A 21453-nucleotide genomic window follows, 5' to 3' on the forward strand; every position below is an offset into this window, starting at 1 on the left:
AGAGGACATTCAGGTAAAGATCCAGCAACTCTTTGATCCTACAGCCCTGCAGGACTGGGTAAAGAAAGGCCCGGACTACTCTGTCACCAATGATCTGCCTTATTACCAAGGGCGGCTATTTCTGCCACACAAGGAACTACAAGAGCTAGTCATTTCCCGTTATCATGATAACCCTAATGGAGGGGCACCCATGTATTGCAAAAACCGAAGCTAAAATTAACAGACAATTCTGGTGGCCCACCTGGTGAAATGATATTAAATCATTTGTGATGTCTTGTGGCATTTGCGCCCAAAACAAAAGTCAAAAGAAAAAAACAGCTGGAGTCTTACAACCTTTAGAAATTCCGCCTACACCATGGCACACCTTATCGTTAGACTTTATTACTGATCTACCCCCATGCAATGGATTTAACACCATTCTAGTTATTGTGGATCTTTTTTCCAAGATGGCCCACTTTATTCCTTTAAAGGGATTACCTTCAGCTTCAATCCTGGCCAAGGAGTTCCTCGAAAACATTGTTCGCATACACGGATTTCCGTCCGTATTGATCTCTGACAGGGGCAGTCAATTCATTTCACATTTTTGGAAAAAATGCTGTCAATTGGCGCAAATCGATGTGAGGTTATCGACCAGTCACCACCCCCAGACCGATGGTCAAACGGAGAGGACCAACCAGACTCTCGAACAATACCTGCCTTGTATGTTACATCAGACTGAGAGTAATTGGAAAGACATTCTTTGGATCACTGAATATGCATACAATAATTCAGTACACTCTGGAATTGGACAAAGTTCCTTTTATACCTTATATGGGCACCATCCTCGAACCTCAGACCTTCACTCACCCCAACACTTAGAAATGCCTGCAGTGGACCATCTGCACGCTACAATTACAGAAGCCTTTAAGGAAGCAACTACACATTTCAAGGCGAAAGAAAAATACAAGAAAGATGCTGATCTGCATAGAAGTGACACTCCACAATACCAGATAGGGGATCAAGTATGGTTAGCCACAAAACATATACCTCTAAAGGGAACACGGACCTTTAACCCCAGATATTTGGGACGTTACTCTATTAAGGCCATTATCAACCCGGTGGCTGTCAAGTTGAACTTACCTGCTAATATGCGAATTCACCCCGTCTGTCATGTGTCACTTTTGAAGCCAGTGCAACCAGGGACAAGACTAACCAAGCCACCAGACCCCATCCTTGTAGATGGAGAACCCGAATTTGAAGTTAAGAACATCCTGGACTCCAAGCTGATAAAGTCAAAACATTTTTATTTAATTGACTGGAAAGGTTACAGACCACAGGAAAGGTCTTGGGAACCTAGTGACCATGTTCATGCACCCCGATTGGTGAAAAAGTTCCACCAAAATTTCCCAGACAAACCGAAACCACAGGGAAGAACGACTTTAGGAGGGGCCTTGGGGGGGAGTGCTGTCATGATGCCTACCCCCGGGGACCCAGACCAAGTCCAGCAACCCCGGAAGCAGGCATCAAGTTATCCCAAGCAAGCCCAACAACCCCTGCTAGGGACTATTTGGGTGCGCTCCTGGTTACTATGGCGCCAGGCTCATAAATTAAAACTTACCTGATGCAGACCATGCTGCAAACTTACCTGATGCAGACCTTGCTGCAAGAGCTCCAAGCCAAAAGAGGCTTGGAAGGGACTACTTTACCTAGGGACTATTTTTTTACTCGGGTGGGGCTGGGGAGGAATACTTACCTGGGACTACTTTGGAGGCTATTTAAACCACGCCCGAAGAGCAGCACACGCTTCGCGTTTTTCTGCATCCAGCAGCGTAACACTCACCGTGCCTGCAAGTCTGCATCCAGCCTTCTGCCACGCCCGCCTCGAGTTTGGAGCTCCTAGAAAAAGGGAGAAAGAAGGAGAAAAGGTTAGAACAAGAGCAATACCTTTGATCCTTACCTGAATTCCCGATCCATCGCGCCTTCGAGCTGGAAGAAAGAAGTTATTTTATGCGCGTCAACTCGCCTGCTGCAGCGCCGCGCTGAACTCACCGGCCTTCGCAGCATCTTCACATTCCACTGCATCCTCCTGCATGTTCCCGCCGCACTCCGGCACCTAAGGAGAAGACAAGAACAGCAAGGTGAGCCCAGGGAATACACAGAGGAATATTAGTTACCCCCCACAGATTTACCTGATTTTACCACCGGGGGTACTATTCTCCTTCACGGGTCGGCGCAGCTTCCACTGCATCTTCGCCGAACCCCGGCCCCTAAGGGCAAACAAAAGGACAGCAAGGTGAAACAAAGGGACTAACAAGGGGAACCCTCCTCACCACAATAGACTTACCTGATTTTACCGCCGGAGGTATTATTCCCCGAGACTTCATACTTTCTCTCAGCACCTGAATAAGGGAGAAAGCAACAGGTTACATATTGACATTATTTTATCGAACTGTGTTGGATAATACAAATCTTTACCAGAATATTACTGGTTGCCACGAGGAACTCTTCACTAGGGTCAAGCTGCAACCTGCAAGGAATCGGACAAGAGTGAAAGTCAGGCATTTGAACTCTTACGAACTACATACTTACGGCGTCTTGCCGGGAATCTCAAAGTCAATATTGTTCTGGAACTCACCAATTCCTTCGATCCAGTGAAGCAACTGGTTATCTACGCGCCCCTGCGCTCAATGCAGGATGGAGAGCTCATCTTTTCAAACCATCAGAAAAATATTCCTACGGGCCAAGCAAACAAAGTTAGGTGGGCCAGTCCAGTCTGTCATCTCGGCCCTACGCGTCACATTGGTGGAGACCGCAGCTGTCCAGTTCAGATCGACGCCTCTGTGGGAGCCAGGTGAGCGTAACAGCCATATAACGAAGGGCCTTATAGTTTGAGAGCCAATGATATACTGTGTACTTAATAACTGATGAAGATGACTTGCACTAGGGGTGGGCATAAGTTGGCCACCTAACTGTAGAGAACCAATCACAACCCGTCCCTATATAGAAAGTATACTTAGATGTACCCCTTAAGCCAACCACAACTCCCATAGTTTTTTCTTAGTTTACAACATAGTATGACGTCACGTATGATGAGTTTTTGCTATAAAAATATCATTTTTAATGAAATGCTTTGAGAGATATGCTGTGCGACATCTGTTGATGTCTGTTGTAACTCCCTATTTTAGACAATTGAAAATAAAACAGTTGGGTGAGACTGTTTGCCAACTTCTTCAGTCTGCCTTATTATTTGGTGTAAGAGTTATTATGAATCCCATCCATGCATGACGTGTTACTAATGTAAGGACCCCCCAGGTTCACGTGGTAGCAATGTCGAATGGTTTTATAAAAGACCCATCGACCTGTTGACTCCAGAGTTTCAGACAATCTGATATCCTCTGCCATCTAGCTGGAAGATCGCAGGGTTTCCTGTGGAGAGAGGCCAAATAGAAATCTTGTAAGAAAATCAAGACAGTGGTCAGGGTCCCTTTTTGACGAAATCCCTACCTGTTTTCCACAGGTGCTTTGCGGACGGAAGGTGAAAGTGGTCGATTGGATGAGGATATGATACCGAAGGCTTCGGGCTAAACAAGCGAATGGAGAGTAGACTCCGGGGAATGGCAAACTAATGCGATGGGGCAGTAATAAGTTAAAAAGTAATGAAAGTAACAGGAGTAATGGGAGATTTTTTGTGAAAAGATAGAGCTAAAAGGCCCAAGAGTCCTAACCCGAGTGGTTTTAGAAGAGTTTGTCTCACAATCCAATCAGAGTAAATTAGGCTATATGCAGGACAGGTCCACATAAAGTGACAATCTAAATATGTGATCAGAGTATTAATTAGGGGCAGAGAAGAAGGATGATCACCAAAGTTTTTATGTAAAGAGTCAACTAGTCTGTTTATGTATTTGTGTTGAATTAAGTCATCGAGAAGCGACACAAACAGTTGTGTGAGAAGTGAGACAGGGTTAAGAAGTTATACTATCTATCTAGGGAAGTGGTTGACACCAATCCAGAGGCAGACAGAGACAAATTGAGAAATAGAGGTTTTAAGCGCCGATTGTTGGAGCGCGCTCATATTTGTTGTTTTTATAAAGGTATTTTGTAAACACGGGTAAGTATTGACAGTCAATTGAGACTTGTCACAAAAGGAGATATCACTCCTCTGATGCATTTATGTAGATGCATTTATGTAAGACATTGCCAAAGCACATGCCCAAGCTCAAACAGTATAATGCGGAATGGGTGAAAGGCAGGCAGATAAGATGTTCATGACATGGTCACAAGGGGGATCATTGTTAAAAGCGGTATTGCAACATATTGCATGCTGCGTACACGGGGAAGAAGCTAGAGAAAAGGTTAACTATTTTAGAGCTCTGGAAGATGTACGAGGAAGAGAGAGAAGATCCGCCACCCGAAGAGTGGATGCTTAGTCAGTGTAAGGAGAAAGGTGTTGAGCCCTCAGCTCCCCTTACCTTGCCGGAAGTAAAAGGTGATAGTACAGAGGAAATAGGATTGTATCCTTTAAAGGAACTGAAAGTGCTGACGGGGTATAATAACCCGATATATGCACCACCTGCTCAGAGCAGTGACGATAGTCCAGAAGAGAGTAAAAGAAAAGAGGAGATCTTTAAGATTTTGCAGTACAAGGTGGAGAAAAGCGAGGGATAAAATATATTGACAGAGATAGAACAAGAGATTAAGAGATGGAAAGGAGAAAAGGCTAAAGCTGATGAGGTAACGCCCGCACAGAACAAATGGATTGGAGGACAGAAATTGCTGAAGCAAGATGGGAAAAGCATTGAGGAAGTAAGGCAAAGGGAAGATCAGGACGAACAGGATAGAATAGACAGGGAACGAGAAAAGAGATTAAAGGAAGATGAGAATTAAAGAAAGAGCAGACAGAGGCGAGAACAGATGTATTAGGAGGAGCAACAAACGAAAGAAGAAAGGGCAGAGGAGCAAAGGAAGTATGACAACAGGCAGAGAGCAATAGAAGAACAGGATACGCAAGAAAGGAAAAGAGAAGAGGAGGAAGCACAGACATTAAGGAACCCAAGAATAAAGAGACAAAGAGAAGAGGCAGAAAGGAGAGAAGAAATAAGACAGGAAGAGGAGAGAGTTAGATGGGAAGTGAGAAAGCGAAGAGAACAAAAGAGAAGACAGGAGCAGAGCAATATTAACCTCATTCAAAAGGAGCTAATGGAGCCAAGTCCAGCAATACAATGGGGAAGTATAGATGATTTCCTCCCGTTACAGGGAGCAACGTCAGGGCCATCTAGAGGAGCCTTAGAAGAGAACTTGCATATAGGAAGCATCAGAGACAGGGTCGATAAAGCCGAGGGAAGGGTGATCAAACGCTGGTCGTCCAATCACAAAGTGAAGAGACTAATCCACTTAGTCTCGAGCATAGAGCCTTTTCCTTAAGCAGACTGACCTTAAATAAGAGTGAAGGGGATGAGAGTCACACTAGTTGGGGACTAGATATGTCAGACGAGAAAAGGGAATCCTTCCATGGGGAAGAGGGAGGAGGTCCATGTGCCCCTGAGGGAAGCCTTAAGATCGTTGCCAGGGAGGAGGTGGTCAGGAACAAATGTCCCGACTATGAATAGGCAGACGATGGAAGCCGATTGCAGGTTAGGGTTTATGCAGTACCCTCTCTGGAAAAAGGGGGAACAAGACCGCAGTATATCCCATGGCCGCAGATGGAAAGGGACCATTTAAGATTCAAACTCCTGAGTTTGACGTCGGATGCGGGAACATGAATTTATAAATTGGAAAAAATGACAGGAGGAATTACGCTAGCCATAGGGGTCATTAAGGGTCTCTTAGCAGCCATTCTTGGGGAAAGAGCTGATGACATATGGAAGACAGCAGGCCATATGAGTGTGACAGTACAGAACTAAGCGCACAATGGAACACCGTTTAATAATTGTAGAGCAGATGTCTGGAGGGCTCTCAGGGTACAGTATCCTGATACATCAGACATGGGTGCAATCATGACATGTAAGATGAAATAAGATGTAGATCCTCTTGCTTACATTCAGGACATTTAAGAGTGCTGGACTCTTGAAACGAGGGAACCGTGGGGAAAAACTGTGTCATTATTTTACCACATTCTATGTCAGGGATTGCCTAAGCAAGTACAAAAGGAAAATTAAAAAATAAGTGGGAATGTAAGCAAAGCCATGGGCTGAGATACAACTGACGATAGTGCATCACTGTCGGTTGTTGCAGGAGAAAAATAAGAAGAGAGATGAGGTTAGGAAACTGGAGGAAGCTAAACTAGTTCAGAAGAAATTGTCAAAAGTATGCCATAGAAGAGGCAGTATTGGCAGAGAAGGGCTGGGAGTACAGCAAGCAGCGAGTACGTTGCAGGGGAATAATCAGCACTCGATGGACCAGGGAGGGAATGGGTTTGTACCACGAGGTTGAGGAATGGGCTACAGAGGAAAGGGTGGATTCCGAAGCAATCAAGGTGTGTTTCAGAACACACAGAATGAGAATCAGAATGCGCAAGGACGGTTCAATTACGGGGGACTAATTAGAAGGGCTCCTCCCAAATGTTGGACTTGTGGGGTGACAGGACACATTGCGCGCATATATGGAAGCCAAGGCAAAGTATAGAATGGCCTATTCTCAAGATGGGGGACAACTTATCCTCCAGCATATAGCTCACAAGCTAGGGAAGGGTTCGCCCAAGATCAGATAGTGTATCAGACACAGACGCCGCGAATGCAACAGGCACAGCAACCACAGAAAGCACACATTAATCCACCGCAAGGGCAGTTGTAGCACGTGCCTATGCAGATAAAGCAGAATGCAAACACAGAACAATCAATGACACCTAGAATAGGGGGTGTCACTGTGGTGGGAGGAAATCCTTTCACGGGTACAGGGGTATGCATGTATCCACAATAGGATAGCTCACAGGGCGACTTGATGTGTTCAGTACTATCAGTGACACCAGTCCCACAAGAGGAACCAAGGGTCGATGTGACTAAAGGAGGAAAATCTTTTTCCTTTTTAGTAGACACTGGGGCTACTTGGTCATGTATGCAACAGGGAAAATATCCAATGTCGGGAATTGCCATGAATGCTCAGATGTTCTCTGGAGCTATGATTCGAGTTCCTTTTACTGATGAATTACCAGTCTCTATAGGAGAGTGTGATATGTCTGTTCCATTTTGGTATTCACTACAGATGCCAGTTACCATCTTGGGAAGAGATTTGATGACAAAACTCAACATGACGATTTCTTTTACTGACAAAGGGATATTATGTTCCACTCCTGGAATACATTATATGAATGTGGGCGAATTTATATTGGCATTCACAGGGCAAGTGGCTCTGGGAGGTGTTCCGACAGAGCCAGAGGTTTTTATTATGGGCTGAGCATTCTATTGACATGGCTACCTGGCTTAGTGGGGAAGAGTATGAAGATGCCTGATGAATTTTTGTTTAGGCCCCATATACCCATGGATGAAGAGGGGGGACAGACCATCCCTATAGAATTAGATGCAGCCATAGTACGAGGGGAAATGGCAATGCTCGAAGGAACGGATGACGAGGGTAGACCATGGAGAACAGTGATAGCTACTGAAGAAAGGTGCAGGTTGACTGATGTTACTGATGATGACATGTTTAGAGATGACCCAACAGATGATGAAGTAGTGTTCTTTATGAGCATTACATACTGGATTAGAATAGAGAAAAGGGAAATCCCACAGTGAATGGCGATACTGCAGCAACGCCCAGCATTTCTTGATGAAGACTTGGAGAATGTGCCAAGAGTCTTATGGACTACAGGCCCTTATGACATAGGCCTATTGAAGGGAACAGGTGTAGTCAAAATAAAGCTGAAACCAGGAGCAATTGTGCCTCAAGCAAGACAGTACCCCATGTCTCGAGAGGCGGGTGAGGGTATTTTTTTATGGTCCTCATTATAAGTTTGCCGGTCGGGAAACTACAGTACCAGTAAGCTTGCCAGTAACGTAGTTCCCGGACCGGCAAACTCACGAGTTGTGCTCGCGAGTGCCTGTCTAGCGCCAGGTCGGACTTGGTGGGCAGAGCGGCACCCGCGAGCTCAGAATGTCAGATTCACTGGCACCGTTCATAACAGTGCCAGTGCATTCGGTTTCCCCATTCTTACTGAGCCCTATGGGGCTCAAATAGGAATGGGGAAGAATTTTTCCCGGCGCCTAGGAATGGGCAAATACTGAGTCCAGCAAGGCCATAATGACCCAGTAATTGGACATGTCTTGGCACCGGAAAAAAAAAAATACTGGCGGCAGCCCCGTAATGAGGCCTGATGGAACAAGGTATTCTGGTACCATCAGAATCATCGTGCAACACTGTGGTGTACCCTGTGAAAAAATCAAAGGGAGGATCGTGGAGATTTATACAATATGTGAGACCGATTAACCAGATTGTAAAGCCAGAATTTCCTTTAGTTCCTAACCCGCCAGCAATACTATGCAGTATCCCAGTAGAAGCACGATATTTCATGGTGATCGATTTGAAAAATGTATTTTTCTGAATCCTGTTGCACAAAGACTCACAAGACTCGACTTCATTTACGTTCCGCCAAACTCGCCTGAAATATATTAGGGTGCTGTGAGTCCCCATCGATCTTTAATATGGTGCTGCAAATGGACCTAGGCAATATTGACTTGAAGAGTGCTGTGATACAGTACGTAGATGACATTTTAATTTGTAGCACCACAGAAGATGAGTGCAGACAAGACTCGATTCAGTTGATGACTATCCTAGCAGATAAGGGATATAAGGTAAACAAAGAAAAGCTACAGTACTGTCAACAAGACGTGTTATACATAGGCCAGTTGATTTCACATGAGGGAAAGAACGTGACACCTGAGAGAGCTGAGGCAAACCTGAAGACTGCAAAACTGCACACTTTGAAGCAGATGCAACCGTTTTTGGGACTATGTAAATAAGTTAGAGCATGGGTATTTCATTACAGCTCATACACAAAACCCCTTTTGTAGCCTTTTAAGAAAGCAAAGGTGACTAGTGTCAAAATAGAATGGACTGAGGAGATGGAGGAAGGGTTTGAAGAATTGAAGAAAGCAATTTGTACTGCTCCTGTTTAAGGAATTCCTAATTATGCTGAGGAGTTTTTCATATTTCCGCACACGAAAAGGGACAGTCATGACTGCAGTGCTTAGAGAGAGGACCACATAGGGGTACGAGCCTCTAGTGTATTATAATGGGATTCTAGACCCAGTTATGAAAGGACACTTTCCTTTGCGAACAATCATTGGCAGCCGCCGTGTTGGCAATTGAGAAATCTACAAGTATAGTGATGGGTTGTTCTATGACTCTTTTTGTGGAGCATGCTTTGTTTGCCATTTTAGATAAACCCAAAGGTATATTGACGGCTCAGAGAGTCGAAAATGTATCAAATGAGTGGAGAAAGACATTCTGGCACAGCCATAATGAGGCATAGAGCAAATGGTGAGTTTGAAGTTGTGGCAAGTGCAAAACTACTGTCTCACTATTCAGCGCAAGCGGCAGAATTGGTAGTGCTTAATATCACGCTCGAGAATCACAAAGTGCAGGAAGTGATGGTGTACAGTGACTCCGCCTATGTGACGTCAACCGTACATGCAGGGCTAGCATGTTGGAAAAGGAGGGGCTACCTCAGAGGGCACGGCACTCCAGTGCAGCACGCTTCCCTATTGGACAGGCTTATTCAGGCACTACAACTCCCAGTAGCCATAGCGGTCGTCAAATGCGCAACACATACTAAGAGTACAGACTGTATCTCTTGCAGGAACGAAGCCACAGATGCAGAAGCCAAAAGGGTTGCATCTTCACCAGATATTTCAAGTTTTGATACGCCAGACGTTAAAGAGAAAGTACTCACAATTATGGTAGTGAAAGAAGGATTTAATCATTTACCAAGAACACAATTAATGGAGTTTCAAGGCAGTGCACCACATGAAGTCGAGAATTATGGAAGCAAAGGGGGTGTTCTTTATCCCCTACTGAAGCATTATGGTGACAGGACAGCACTGGAAAGCCAGTGATGCCAGTCGCATTGTTAAAGGTAGTGCTTGAACAGCTGCACTACCCTGTGCATATAACTAGGGAAAGTCTTGCTGCAACAATTGCGGAAGACTGGTTTGTTCCAAATTTCTTAGAACACGTTGAATTTTATGTAGTAAACTGCATCGTATGTTAAAGGTTTACCACTGGGCATATAATGCAAATGATTAGAGGAGTATTTCCTCGACCGAATGGTCCTTTTCAGCAATTACATATTGACTATGTTGATATGCTGCAAGTGTGTAGTGGATGCAGGTATCTGATAGTGGTGGTGTATCCCTTCTCCAGGTGGATAATGTGCCATATTATGTTAATGGAGTGTTTGAACGGATAGGACTGTTGTTGAGTATTAAGGACAAGCTTTCTTCTACTTATCACCCGCAAGCGAACGGATTATGTGAGAGACTCAACAGCCTCATTAAAGAATGGATTTCCAAGATAAACTGACGCTGAAAAAGGGATGGCTATATTGCCTGCCCTTAGCTTTATATGCCCTAAGGAATCAGCCTGGTTCGGACCATCAACTCACACCCCAAGAACTAGTGATAGGAAGGCAAAAGAGAACGCCTTTGACTCGTTCATCAAGGATGAGAAGTGATGCCCAAAGTAAAGCAAAAATGTTAGGAGATGAGTTATGTGAATATTTGACATGTATGACCTCTAGGCTGAATTTATGGTCCTCCGAGAGAGTGATGTGCATTGTCTTGTGCTTGCAGTTTTTGTGTTTATTCTTCAAGCTTATCCAGCCCTTGTTAGAAGAGACGTGGACATACACACTTTTTAATAGGATCCTAAGTATGGCTCTGTAATCAGAAGCCTGCTCATAGCAATAGTATAGGAATTACTACAAATACCCAATCTATTGCAATTGCCGGAGTAAAGTGTTTTTCCTTTCTTAAAATAGCAGTAACACTGAGGAATGTTGAAACTGGCACGCTTTTGAGGAATGAGCACGCTCAACCAATTCCAAAATGCCATAAATTGTGTGGGTTAATATTCTGGTGTATAATATATGCATGCTCACTCTACATCTTTGTCTTCCTGTTTTTCTTGGTTCACTTTCTCTATTTCATTGGTCTGGAAAAGACAGATGTCCCTTTGATCCGCCCCACTCCAGGAACTCTTCTTGATTTGCCCATTAACAGTGACCCAAACCCCCTTGTGTTGTCACCCCAGCATAGAGCTGCTTCAGAGTTGTTTCCATGGGCTGCAAACATTTTGTTAGGGAGACACAGGAAAAGTGCAGAGGAAGACAATAATGGGATGAACACCTATCTAGATAGTACAGCACACTTGGGTAATAACATGTGGTATCAGCACATGAAAAAAGTGGGAGAGAGACATCTAAGGAGAATTGCTATGTCTGCGCTCTCATACCTTATGCCATGGGTACTTCCAAATTATGTATAGCTACAGAAGTACCAGTGCAGAAAGCTAATTGTCTGACGCATCTCGCACTCTGCATGATAAGAGGACAGTTCCAGGGTCGAACAGCATCCTTAGTATGGATGAATACAGTGACAAATAATTATGTGCCAGATTAGAAGACAGGAGGATAGCCACAAACAAGGAATCTAGTAATAATATATAAACAGCCTGGAATGAGCAGAGAAAGAATCAGGATGGAAGAAAACAAGATGCTAAATTGTCATGGCAAGAATAAAAAAGAGATACAGGGATGTTGCTAAAGAGGCCAACCACAAATTAAAGGAACAGTGCTTACTCGCAAAGGATGGGCTGAAGGACTGATTGTGTGCAGAGCAACAGCGATAACTGGACAGTACGAGCCAGTTATAGAAACTGTAGAAAAAGAATGCAAGAATCAATGGTCAAAGATCACAAAGTTGTTGACATGGGTCGATGATAAAGGAGGACCATTGCAGATAGTGCCCCTGGAATGTGTGTCTTTGTGTTTCAGAAATAATGGTACCAGGCATGAAGGATGGAACAGTCGTCCTGATGGACCACTATTGGGCTTGACGGTCCAGAGCCTACATGAAACTTCCCAAAGACTGGGGAGGGATGTGCTCCATAGTGCTTATCCATGTTCCAGTGTTAGTGATTCCTAAGAGTGACCTGAGTATTGGAGAATTTCCAAAAGCAAATGCCCCTTTGAGGAGGAGAAGATCATTCGACTTTCTAAACCCAACAAAGAGGGAGAATTACTTTTCAGCTAAATCGATAGAAGCCTTTGATGCTATTCCATATGAGCACAGGTTGTTCAGTCAAACTTCAGCGGTATTCACAACTATCATTATGCCAGGGATCCAGACAATGGCCAATGCAAAGTGGTTACAAATCACTCGCTAGGAGCTCCTGCAGATGATCAACACTACCATAAAGGGATTCAATGTGATCAAGGAAGAATTGAGAGCCATAAAATTGATGACCCTCCGGAACAAATATGTCCTTGATACGATCACAGAGATGGATGGAGGAGTTTGCGTCAAAATCGGGGAATCATGTTGCACGTTCATACCTTCTCATGATGACGAGAATGGGACCTTGACAGAGGCCATAACATTGCTGATGAATCTGCACGATCAGATGGAAAATGAGACAGAAGATATTGCAGATGACAGTTGGTTTGTGTCTATCTTCTCATGGGTTCCAAAATGGATGGTGAACATCTTCAAGTTTCTTGGAGCAGTATCGGTGATGGTGATGTTTGGATTCTGTGTGATCAGGATAATAATTACGCAGTGCTAGAAAATGGCAAAGAAGGCAGTAGGAATGAAGATTATGATCGAAGACGAGTCAGGGTTTGGACCCAAGGAATTGACAGATGAAAAGATCCCAAAATATATAGAGGCCAGCATCGTAGCATCTGAGGGAACAACGTTCCTGCATCCAAGAAATCGCAAGAAGTATGTGGGATGATGGGTCTACTGTAATACGAATGGACAGTGCAGCTACATGACCTGGAGTGGTCATTTCTAAGTAATATCAGATAAAGTTGTGACATTTCCTGTAGAGTTGTACAATGTGGTCTTTTCCTTAATTGTTTGGCGATTAGCAGACATAAAAGATGGACTACCATACTAGTTTAAATAAAGGTTGCCATTTTGAAGCAGATTGTTGATTGATTATAAGCAAGTTATGTATCCATTAAGGAGCAAACCTACAAAGTTATCAATGACAGTATGATATGTTATGTGTCAAATGCCAGGGTGTTGTCACTGCTTCCATGGGGAAGCCTCTACCCCTGAGGCCATGTAGGTGAGACTGCTACCCAATAGTCATCCTGGGGTTGGTACTCAGCGGGTGGCTCTCATAGAGAGGGAAACCCTTCATGGGGCCAGTGACGATAGCCTTGGGCGAACACAGTATTCACCCCCTCCATTGTTGTCCCCATTGGCCTTGTGCCCCAGTTAGTCCCCTCTAGTCCCCCATACCTCTATGTGCACTGTTATCTTACTCCCAAAGGAACACATGCATTTCAATGGAAGGGGTGGTCCAGACAGGTCAAAGAATCATACTGAGTCAGTGCTGCAAGCAGGGAACACAGCCCCACTATACAAGTCTTTGACACTAGCTGCTTGTTTACATATTATTTGTTTATTTATTCAGATTTGTAGAGCGCACGTCGGCCCGGGGGCATATTAGACAGTGTCAACAGGGAGGGCAGCATAACGTGATGCATTTAGTGAAGTTGAATATACTCCTCAATGATTGACACATGCTCTGAGACAGGAGAGAACGCTTACCGTATGATGACTTCCATCTGCTAATGGCGCTTTTCCTAAGAAAGCAGGAGCCCGAAAGGCACTGACATATGCCAAAGGGAAACATGTCAGAAGCGAGAGATGTGAAGATGTGATGTGAAAATAGCTGAAGAACCTTCATTGTAAAGTCATGGGCAATAAAGCCCACAGCCTCACCTCACACAAGCAAGTAACAGTTGTTTAAGCATGTCAGTGTGCAGTATCCTCTCAATATTATAATGCAGTAATGTGCAAGGGGAGTACATAAAATGTTCAATTCCACCCTTTCCCCCACAATGCTCAAAATGCCTTAAGTGGGGTATTATGTGCAAGAGTCACATGGTCCAGATGATTTAAAATGGGTAATCTTAGAGCAAGTTGACAGGGATGTCAGAGGGGATCGACAGACCTGAAGTTGGCCCAAAGAGAATAATTCTGGATGAAAACTTTGTTTTCATTAGAGGAAGAATTCAACGAGCAGGTGGAATGGCAAGGGTTGGTGTTCAGCTCAACACTGTTGTTATAAATTTAGACGCTAGCAGCAGTGTTAAGAATTCATTCTTGCCCTGCTTTTTTCTTTTTTAAAAGGTCGCATTTTATATATCAATTAGTAATGTAATTAGTGCCACGGCTCTGGTGATTTCTCCTAGGAATATGGCAGCGTTCATGATAAGCGTTCTAGTGTTCCATATGGACGCAGACACACATCTGTTTCAAAAAATGTGACTACTTTCCAGTAGAAACGTGCTACCGAGAAGCGAGCGAGACACTACCGCTGATAACAGTTTGCTCCAGGTATGAACCACCTGAAAAGTGAGCGATGCTTGCCTACAGCATGGAAATCCCCTCCGAATAGGAAGAATTTGGTAACGTGTTTAACCATAGATATTCAGATGCAGGCCGAACACATATCAATATCGTTCCCACTCCTATGATGGTCGAAGTTCTACGGCAAGTTTATCAGGGCAACACTGGCAGCATTTTGGAAAGTGTAGACCTGTGAGCACCATTTTTGTCGGACATCGAATTTGGAGTAAGAGTATTTTGTGCCCTTCTCGGTCATGCAATTTGCTGGGGTCTCTGAAATTCCGTCAGAATCATGGTGGTTCACAGGTGTCCTAATTACACTGGCTTTCATTGGAAGAGATTTGCTCCTAAACAATACAAACAAAATGATTGATCCCAACCCCTTCCATGAACATTTTGGCTGAAAGCTAGTACAAGCATTTATTCTGTCCAGTTTTTTAACCTGAAAAGTAGGTGTTTGTTATGAAATGTGTAAATAGCATTTACGACACGGGTCTGAAAACTACATCTTTCAAGATGTCTGCCCTACAATTCTAATGATCCGTCACCATCAATTTCCAACGATCAGCAATGCGCTTAGCAAAAGTACAAACAATTCTTTCTAGATGGAATCCCCCACACACCTACCGTATAACATCTGAGCCACCTGACCCATCTCAATTTAAAAGGCAACAAGTCGGGTTTACCGGCAATATTTTCCCTGCAGTGGTGTTTAAGGAATTTGCTAGCCAATCATGTATGCCCCACAAACTTACAGACGTTTCGAAGAACACTTTAATTTTCTGAGTTGTACCAAAAGCAGTTAAAACAATGTTTTCGTTCCTCCTCTGCAGAAAAAAACCCAGACTGACGCAGCTGTTTCCCCCTCTTTAACTTCAAACTCATATGCATTATGCTCTTTCTAGCAAAACACGTACAGAAAGGAGCGACTCAACAACGGACAACCTTGAGCATAAGATGAAGCACATACAGGCAGGCTTCTGTCCCATGCATAGTATGCAGTCATTGGTCACCTCCCTCCTAGACGACCTGAGATGGGCGGGTGACAGGAGAAGCCTTGGGTTGCTGGTTTGCTCCATCTGTGTGTTGCTTCTGACATTGTTACCATTCTATTCTCCTGCCGGTACTAAATATCGATTAAACCTCTGATTCAGATTACTTAGAAAAAGTGACACCTCCATTTTGGGTACCATGCCAGCATTCACAGCTGTGGCATCCTGCAGGGCTCATCACCCCCTCCTCTTCTTTTTCCAAAATAGGCCTGACACACTCACCAACCATCCTGGTGTCAAGGAATACAACTATGTGAATGACAACCAGTTGAGCTCTGGGCTCACAACCAATTCACATAATCCTATCCATGGCTTTGCATATTGTATGTCACAGATTGTATCTTGGATATGTCTCAACTACCTCAAAATGAATTCCGCCAAAACAGAAATGTTACTTATCGAAGCTTCACCAAAGTCTTGGTCACTGAGCATCTGGCCTGTGCAGCCAGATGAGGCCCTGAAACCCTCTGGAATCGAAGTTTCACCCGTGACTTCACCACTGAGCATCTGGCCTATGCAGCTAGGCGAGGCCCTGAAACCCTCTAGAGTCGAAGCTTCACCAGCGACTTGGCCACTGAGCATCTGGCCTGTGCAGCTAGGCGAGGCCCTGAAACCCTCTAGAGTCGAAGCTTCACCAGCGACTTGGCCACTGAGCATCTGGCCTGTGCAGCTAGGCGAGGCCCTGAAACCCTCTAGAGTCGAAGCTTCACCAGCGACTTCACCACTGAGCATCTGGCCTATCCAGCTAGGCGAGGCCCGGAAACCCTCTAGAGTTGAAGCTTCACCAGCGACTTGGCCACTGAGCATCTGGCCTGTGCAGCTAGGCGAGGCCCTGAAACCCTCTAGAGTCGAAGCTTCACCAGCGACTTCACCACTGAGCATCTGGCCTATCCAGCTAGGCGAGGCCCAGGAACCCTCTAGAGTCGAAGCTTCACCAGCGACTTGGCCGATGAGCATCTAGCCTATACAGCTAGGCGAGGCCCTAGAGCCCTCTAGAGTCGAAGCTTCACCAGCTACTTGGCCACTGAGCATCTAGCCTGTGCAGCTAGGCGAGGCCCTGAAACCCTCTAGAGTCGAAGCTTCACCAGCGACTTCACCACTGAGCATCTGGCCTATCGAGCTAGGCGAGGCCCTGAAACCCTCTAGAGTCGAAGCTTCACCAGCGACTTCACCACTGAGCATCTGGCCTATCCAGCTAGGCGAGGCCCTGAAACCCTCTAGAGTCGAAGCTTCACCAGTGACTTCACTACTGAGAATCTGGCCTATCCAGCTAGGCGAGGCCCTGGAACCCTTTAGAGTCGAAGCTTCACCAGCGACCTGGCCGATGAGCATCTAGTCTATGCAGCTAGGCGAGGCCCTAGAACCCTCTAGAGTCGAAGCTTCACCAGCGACTTGGCCACTGAGCATATGGCCTGTCTGCTAGGCGAAGCCCTGAACCCCTCCAGAGTCGAAGCTTCACCAGCGACTAGGCTACTGAGCATCTGACCTGTGCAGCTAGGTGAGGCCCTGAAACCCTCTAGAGTCGAAGTTTCACCCATGACTTTGCCACTGAGCATCTGGCCTATGCAGCTAGGCGAGGCCCTGAAACCTTCTAGTGTCGAAGCTTCACCAGCGACTTCACGACTGAGCATCTGGCCTATCCAGCTTGGCAAGGACCTGAAACCCTCTAGAGTCGAAGCTTCACCAGCGACTTCACCATTGAGCATCTGGCCTATCCAGCTAGGCGAGGCCCTGAAACTCTCTAGTGTCGAAGCTTCACCAGCGACTTGGCCAATGAGCATCTGGCCTATGCAGCTAGGTGAGGCCCTGAAACCCTCTAGTGTCGAATCTTCCCCAGCGACTTTGCCGCTGAGCATCTGGCCTGTGCAGCTATGCGAGGTCCTAAAACCCTCTAGAGTCGAAGCTTCACCAGTGACTTGGCCACTGAGCATCTGGCCTGTGCAGCTAGGTGAGGCCCTGGAACCCTCTAGAGTCAAAGCTTCACCAGCGACTTGGCCACCGAGCATCTGGCCTGTGCAGCTAGGTGAGGTCCTGGAACCCTCTAGAGTCAAAGCTTCACTAGCGACTTCACCACTGAGCATCTGGCCTATCCAGCTAGGCGAGGCCCTGAAACCTTCTAGTGTCGAAGCTTCAACAGCAATTTGGCCGATGAGCATATGGCCTATGCAGCTAGGCGAGGCCCTGGAATCCTCTAGAGTCGAAGCTTCACCAGCACCTTGGGCACTGAGCATCTGGCCTGTGCAACTAGGTGAGGCTCTGAAACCCTCTAAAGTCGAAGTTTCACCCGTGACTTTGCAAGTGAGCATCTGGCCTATGCAGCTAGGCGAGGCCCTGAAACCCTCTAGTGTTGAAGCTTCACCAGCGACTTGGCCGATGAGCATCTGGCCTATGCAGCTAGGTGAGGCCCTGAAACCCTCTAGTGTCAAAGCTTCCCCAGCGACTTTGCCTCTGAGCATCTGCCCTGTGCAGCTATGCGAGGTCCTAAAACCCTCTAGAGTCGAAGCTTCACCAGTGACTTGGCCACTGAGCATCTGGCCAGTGCAGCTAGGTGAGGCCCTGGAACCCTCTAGAGTCAAAGCTTCACCAGCGACTTGGCCACCGAGCATCTGGCCTGTGCAGCTAGGTGAGGTCCTGGAACCCTCTAGAATCAAAGCTTCACGAGCGACTTCACCACTGAGCATCTGGCCTATCCAGCTAGGTGAGGCCCTGAAACCCTCTAGAGTCGAAGCTTCACCAGCGACTTGGCCACTGAGCATATGGCCTGTCTGCTAGGCGAAGCCCTGAACCCCACCAGAGTCGCAGCTTCGCCAGCGACTAGGCCACTGAGCATCGGACCTGTGCAGGTAGGTGAGGCCCTGAAACCCTCTAGAGTCGAAGTTTCACCCGTGACTTCGCCACTGAGCATCTGGCCTATGCAGCTGGGCGAGACCTTGAAACCTTCTAGTGTCGAAGCTTCACCAGCAATTTGGCCGATGAGCATATGGCCTATGCAGCTAGGCGAGGCCCTGGAACCCTCTAGAGTCGAAGCTTCACCAGCGACTTGGCCACTGAGCATCTGGCCTGTGCAGCTAGGTGAGGCCCTGGAACTCTCTAAAGTCGAAGCTTGACCAGCACCTTGGCCACTGAGCATCTGGCCTGTGCAACTAGGTGAGGCTCTGAAACCCTCTAAAGTCGAAGTTTCACCCGTGACTTTGCCACTGAGCATCTGGCCTATGCAGCTAGGCGAGGCCCTGAAACCCTCTAGTGTCGAAGGTTCACCAGCGACTTGGCCGATGAGCATCTGGCCTATGCAGCTAGGTGAGGCCCTGAAACCCTCTAGTGTCGAAGCTTCCCCAGCGACTTTGCCGCTGAGAATCTGGCCTGTGCAGCTATGCGAGGTCCTGAAACCCTCTAGAGTCGAAGCCTCACCAGCGACTTGGCCACTGAGCATCTGGCCTGTGAAGCTGGGTGAGGCCCTGAAACCCTCTAGAGATGAAGCTTCACGAGCGACTTGGCCACTGAGCATCTGGCCTATGCAGCTAGGTGAGGCCCTGGAACCCTCTAGAGTCGAAGCTTCACCAGTGACTTGGCCACTGAGCATCTGGCCTATGCAGCTAGGTGAGGCCCTGGAACCCTCTAGAGCAAGGTTTCCAACGTACGGCCCGCGGGCCACAATGCGGCCCGCCAAGCCATTTTATGTGGCCCGCCAGGCCGTATGTTGGACAATGCTTGAGTTAAAAAAAAAATTACATTTTTTTTTTTTTTTTTTTTTAAATGTGCCTGTGCGCAAAACTACGCTGTGCTCTATTCGGGACACATAAAAGAACAAGACGAATGAGAATTCTGAGCACACACTCACTCTACTAGACTGCTATCAGCATCATCAGTCACAATATTTTTGGGGGGAGACCTGGAAACATTGGCACAAAAGGTGCCGCTCTGTGCTGGATCACCATCCTTTCACCAGTAAACCCGATTCAATCACCATGGCCCCCTTACAAATCCCAGCCATGCTGTGATTGACCTGTGGACACATAAATAATCGTATCAATAAACTTTCTCTGCCTTTTTTATGGCAAATGCCAATTTCGCCACATTCATTTGGGTCAATTTTATTGCTTTTTTTACCACAAAAACCGGTGGCAGAACCCCTGCACCCACACTTTCTATATACCTTACCCAAAATTACCATCTATTTTTTTTTGGTAAAAAAATGCGGCAAAAAAATGTTTTGTCGAAATTGCCATTCAGCAAAAGTGGGCAATAGCAAATAATCTACACACTCAAGAACAACCTTTCAAAAAATGCTCTCCAGAAATGTATAGAAAGGAAACAAAATCCAAATCCAAATCAATGGGAACCAAAGTTTTCGTTTGTTAGTGGATTGAGTTTGTTCACAAAATGGATTTGAGTACACTTCGAATAGTTGCTGCAGCTCTGGAGAAAATACGAGTGGTGTGATAGGTTATTTATAACGCGCTTAATACCCATGCAGCAGTGATCCCAATCATAAAAGTGAAACAGGCAAGCCCAACAGGTATAACTTATTTTCACTCTTTTGGTAGCGCAGTCTGAGGGCAGCCTATACCCTTCAGGAGAGGTGTGAGCTGATACAGTTGCAACACAAAAAACAATAGTACTATGTTCCCAAAATACCTTAGTTCTTGTCTTTCGGATCTCAGCAGAGCCAGGCTTTTCAACATCAGACCAGAAGCATGGGTGCCTTTGCGCTGGGCTGGGGTCAAGTCGGAGAGCAGCAGCGATGGGCCCCAATGATGCAGTTCTGTTTGGCAGTGGTGCTGATTTGTGGGTAGAAAACGCTGGGAACAGTAGGCCGTGCCAAGTGGATGGCACTGGAAGACTCAGTGACCTCTGGGCCCTGACAAGGGAATACTTGCTTTGGCGCTGTGCAGGCTCGGCTGACACAACACGGCATATGGTTACGGCAAAGATGTCAAAGCTTCAGCATTGTCATTGAGCAGAACTCTGAGATTCAGGGGTGGTGGAGCGTCGAGGTCCAGGATGATTATGATGGTGTGAATGGGGCCAGCGCTGAGCAGCTACGCTCAGGAGGGCCATGGGCCCGTGTGGGGCTGACAGGCCAGTGGGCAGACTGCAACAGGCCTGCTCTAGCCATCCTGCTATTTATACTAATCTCGGGCCGAGCAGCACCTGATGGGAGAAAGGAACTGCGCTACAATCTGCTCTTCTGCTGGGCTCTGCCTGCTGGAGCTTCCCCCTACACGTGGGACAGGCAGCTCTGCAGACGCTCAGAGCTTCCGGGGATTGGGGGGTTGGGACTGGGTCAGGGCCTGCCTTCTCACCCTCGCTTAGCGGGGCTTCCCAGAACTGACCCAACCCCTGCCCTCTTGCATGCAACTCATACTTAGCTGGCAGGGGAGAATGTGATCTCAAGGGCAGATCTCCCAGGGTGAGACTTACCCATTGCACGTCGGATTTGCTGACCCCTGCTATGTTCCCAAATGCGGGATACACGACTGCATTATGTCTGGTAGTGGGGGACTGCGTTCGCGCTCTCCCCCCCCGATTTATTGGTGAAAGAAAAGGTAAAGTGTGCACTAGGCCTGCTAGGTTGCATACTTTTAGATTGTGCTCACATTGCGTTTCTTCAATTAGGTTCACCTTTGGGTGATCGCTTTTCCACATTTTATCTGTTGAATTGAATTATGCTTCTTTCATCACCACAGAAGTAATGTGTATTACAGAGATAAGCTGCCATATGTATTGGGCACACTGCACATGCTCAGGCAGCATCAATCATGCTTTGTACAGGACAATGCTGGCCTAAATTGGGAACAGCCAGCATAGACATGTTGCTACAGAGGCATATTTTGGGTACAACCAGC

General features: G+C 46.3%; 1 non-coding gene across 1 annotated transcript; it reads left to right on the forward strand.

Annotated features, from left to right (window-relative positions):
* The first annotated feature begins 20968 nt into the window (after positions 1–20968).
* LOC138522215 (U1 spliceosomal RNA) lies at positions 20969–21130 on the forward strand. Its single transcript, XR_011283302.1, has one exon. It is a non-coding gene; the product is annotated as a U1 spliceosomal RNA (small nuclear RNA).
* Positions 21131–21453: the final 323 nt, after the last annotated feature.

The sequence above is a fragment of the Ambystoma mexicanum genome, chromosome 13, assembly GCF_040938575.1.
Source record: "Ambystoma mexicanum isolate Mex_15411 chromosome 13, UKY_AmexF1_1, whole genome shotgun sequence".
NCBI lineage: Eukaryota > Metazoa > Chordata > Amphibia > Caudata > Ambystomatidae > Ambystoma > Ambystoma mexicanum.